At 35.5% G+C, this 4,243-nt stretch overlaps 1 long non-coding RNA gene across 1 annotated transcript; it reads right to left on the bottom strand.

The window, feature by feature from the left end:
* Positions 1–212: 212 nt before the first annotated feature.
* On the bottom strand, positions 213–2,603 carry LOC148184693 (uncharacterized). Its single transcript, XR_015772175.1, has 2 exons — positions 2,523–2,603; positions 213–565 (listed from the first exon to the last, which is right to left on the bottom strand). It is a non-coding gene; the product is annotated as an uncharacterized LOC148184693 (long non-coding RNA).
* Positions 2,604–4,243: the final 1,640 nt, after the last annotated feature.

Raw genomic sequence — 4,243 nt, forward strand, 5'->3', positions numbered from 1 at the left:
TTTTTAGGTTTACTGCCAAATAGAGTTTAATCTGAACTTGAGTTATGATCCTTTTAAATGCATTTGGTCTCATGAGAAAATCTGGCATGAAAAAGTCTGGCATGAACCTTCCTTCAGGCTCTCTGGCTTCTAATATTGTGCTACTGAATTGTCAAAAAACATTCCAAAATGTTATAAAAACTTCTTCTTAACTTATGTATGAATGCAGGGACTTTTCATTTTTTTTTTTTTATTTACAGCTTAAAGTACTATATAACTAAAAATGTGTCATATGACATAAAATATGGTTCACAGTTCTTCTGTTGAAAATCCATGAAAGTCTCACACAAAGAGTAATTCTATCTGGAATATTAGCTTCCAAACTCCTTTACAGAAAGAAAAAGCCAGAAAATAAGTAAGCCAGCTCTACAGAATGGTGATCATGATATAAGATATGATATTGCAAATCTGTATGATTATCAGCTGTTGCCAATGCTAATACAGACTACACTTGGGTAATGCTTTCTCCTGAAACATCCATGATTTACACTTTTCTTCATTTGAGGAGAGCAAGAGATTAAATGACCTGTAGACAACATCATAAAATTATATTCAAAAGATAATCATATTTCATAGTGAGATGTTCAAAAATGCATAGATTAGAAATTCATGGGAAGAAACATTATAAATATACCTTTGACTGATGTCTGTCAGAGTAACAGCTTCATTTTTTGATAGTCTTTCTATTTGCATGCAATGTGATTCCCAGAATACACTATGCTGCAAGTGTCATATTTTAAAGGTTCTATCATTGCATTCATCCTGCTCAGACATGTATCATGCCTATGCAACTCATACAGTGATCAGCAAAGCTTTCTGACTACGTAGGGGTATGCACATCACAATTATCATGGTAGGCTTACACTCTTTAATTGTATTTTTCTAATTAGCTTCGGCCACTTCTTTTGTTCTAAAAAATAGTAATGATTTAATCCAGATTTTTTTTTTTCACTTGAAGGTACATTTCTTTGTATTATGGGCAATGTGATTTCATTTGGTGTAGGAGCCAAGATTTTGCTTAGAAGGAGATCTGCAGGAGCGGCTTTTGCGAGAGCAGGCCAGGGGCTGCTCCATGTTAGAAAAAACCCTTTTTTGTCAGCTTCAACAAACTTGTTCAGGGCAGAGTTGAGCCTCTCACTCAAGATGATGGCACCTTTGTACAAAGATATTTAAGAAAGAGTAGAAAACACTGTTCAGCAGAGAAAGGAGTGAGGGGGAAAGAAGCTTGAGAAACAACCAGGAATTATCTAAGGTCATTGAAGAAGGAGAGAGAAGAGCTCGAGGTGCTGCAGCAGAGATTGTCAGAGTTGTAGCCCCTGAAGAGAATCATGGTGGAGCAAGTATTTGCCAGTATTTCATTAAGAGAACCATGCCAGAGCAGATATCTGCACTGCAGCCCAAGGAAGACCCCATGCTGCAACATGTGAATATCCCCTGAGAACGCTGCTGCCCATGGAGTGCCCCGACAGGAGCAGGCTGTAGGCATGTGATGCATGGAGAGGACCCATGCAGGAGCAGTTTCACCCTGCAGCACATAAAGAGGATGGACACTGAAGCAGGGGAAAAGTGGGAGAATGAAGGAGAGAGAGTACCAGAGAGCAGCTGGTGCAAACTATGATCTGTCTCTCCCACCCCATCTGGACTTTTCAGGGTAAAACAAGGAGGTAGAACACTTTAAAACAGAGGAGTGATGTTGAGCCTAGGAAGAAGTGGAGTGTGGATTTAAGTTTTCTTTCTGTTCCTCGTTGGCCCAAAATCTATTTCTAGTTCCATGAACGAAATTATTATTTTACACATGTCAAATCCATTTTGCCTGTTACAGTAAATGGTAAGTGATCTCTCTGTCCTTATCAATCTAGGAGATTTGTCATCTTATTTTCTTTCCTTGACATGTAGGAGGAGGGAGAGTGAGAGAATGAATGATCATTACAAGGTCAGCAACTAAGATGATTCAAATAACCATTTTAAAAATAAAATATATTTATGTGTGATATGTATTTCCCTAGGCATGCTTGGATTTTTTTTTTCTTTACTTTTTTTATCCTGGATTTTTTCTTTTTATCTTTTTTACCCTGGATTTTTTCATCCTCACCTATGTTGCTATAGAGTTTTCAAAAAAATACACTTCAAAATTTTCTCTGGTTGACTAATACTTTTAGATATAAAATAAGCACTATATATCTTTGTAGTTATAGCCTACAACTTCTGCATATCAATTATGGAGTGTATATATTGAAAATTCGCTCTCTACTACAGTTTTCATTGCTTTTTCATTTATGGAATTCACTCAAGAACAAGTAACAGTAAAAATATGTACGCTATATGAATCAGTTTGAATAGACATGATTCCCTTTGATATTTGCATATATTTGAAATGGTAAAATGAATGTACATAATGGAAAATTGACCTTTCCCTCTGATAAACAGATTAATAATATGTGCAGTAGAAGCAATTATGATTAGTAATAGACATTACTTCTTACTTTTTTTTGCTTTTTTCGATTCTTTGCTATGATGGATGAGACATGATTGACAGATGTGCTTCTTCCATACTCAATTAAGACTGTCTCATCCTGTCAAAAAGGAAGCAAAAAGCATTTTGAGTCTTTACACAGGAGAGTATTCAGCTTGTTGGTGCTTCAGCATGTATCTCATAGAAGGCTACGATCAGACTGCATCCTAGGTCTGCTTTATTTTATCTAGTTTTACCAATCTTTTCTCTCTATTTTCATAAAAGATAGAAACAAGTGAAAAATCAGGAAAATCAACTAATTTTCTGTGCAAAGGCACCACAGTTTATGCACATGCAGAGGCTACTTCAAGCAAATAAATATTTATTCATCAGGACCAGACAGATTGCACAAAAGACTAGGGTATGGCAAACATTGGTGGATGTACAAAGACCCTCAGATAAGGTGGATGCTCTTCATGCCCCTCTGAGACCTTTTCATGCTGCAGAGTATTTTTATCTATTGCTAAATAGTTTAAAAAGCATTTGGTAAAGTAAGTTATTTCTTAAAAGAAGCTAAACTAAGGTTAACTTAGCAAAAAAATAATGTGGTTTATGCACAAGATGCAGATAGGTAAATCTAAGAGCAGGAGGAGAGGGAGACACCCACTTTATTCTGCATTTGTAATTACAGACCCACAGAACAATTTCAGTGAGTATAATACTTCAGAGACATCCTGGCCATGACATAGGAAGTTTATTTTAAGTCAGAGTGACTGAATTAAAGAGTCTTTTAAATAGAAAGTAATAGGAAAAATAAATAATATCGATTGGAGAAGTAAAGAAATGGATGAGACCTACAAGAATGTTGAAGAGTAATTTCACCCCCAAAGTGCTAAGCCTTCTGAGGACATTAAACTGACTGGCATATTTCTAATCTCTTTCATGAGATAATCCTAGCAACTGATATTTTGTATCACAGATACTCTAGCAACAGAGAGTATCCTAAAAACCAGGAATAATAAATTATTATATTCAGTTTCAGAAAAATAAACTATGTAAAAGTGAGGTCCACAAGCATATTGACAGCTATTAAACAAATAATGTTAAAAGCCCAGGTAAAATGTATGCTACAGCTGAAGAACACAAAGTGGTTCAAAGCCCCTGACTGGCTTAAGAAGGAAACTTAAGACTGTCACAAGGAAAAAAATGGCATTTTAATAAATGGAGAGCTTGCTTATATGGAAATAATAAAAGAGTTTTCAAAACATATAAATTCAAATGTTGGCAGGAACTTCAAAAGCTTAAACCAAAAATTTGAAAGTGTCTTATAAATAGCACTCTAACTTATAAAAATTTCTTAACATCTATCAAAGTCTGGAAGTAGGGAATTGTGGGATTGCTTGGTGGCAAAACTAAAATATGCACTCAAATGGGGTTGGAGAGAAGCTTAGTGCATTCTTTGCATTTGACAAATGCCAGGAGGACCTCACAAAATGGAAAGAGGGAAAAGGTGGCAGATAAGCTTTAGTGTAAAGATAATATTTAGTGTAAAGTAATACTTTAGTGTAAAGTAATAAAGGGAGAAATAGCCTCATACAACTGAATTCTACTGTCAGTTACAATTCAGGAAAGAATATTTGGAATGTTCATTGACAGTTCTCTGAAATCACTGTCTCAATCTACAGACACAGCAAAGCATAGCAAAAAAACCTGCTAGGCATGATCAGGAATTGTATGAGAAACAAGACAGAG

The sequence above is a fragment of the Pseudopodoces humilis genome, chromosome 3 (genome assembly GCF_049639895.1).
Source record: "Pseudopodoces humilis isolate 2021_Gansu_Grassland_sample_001 chromosome 3, ASM4963989v1, whole genome shotgun sequence".
Classification (NCBI taxonomy): domain Eukaryota; kingdom Metazoa; phylum Chordata; class Aves; order Passeriformes; family Paridae; genus Pseudopodoces; species Pseudopodoces humilis.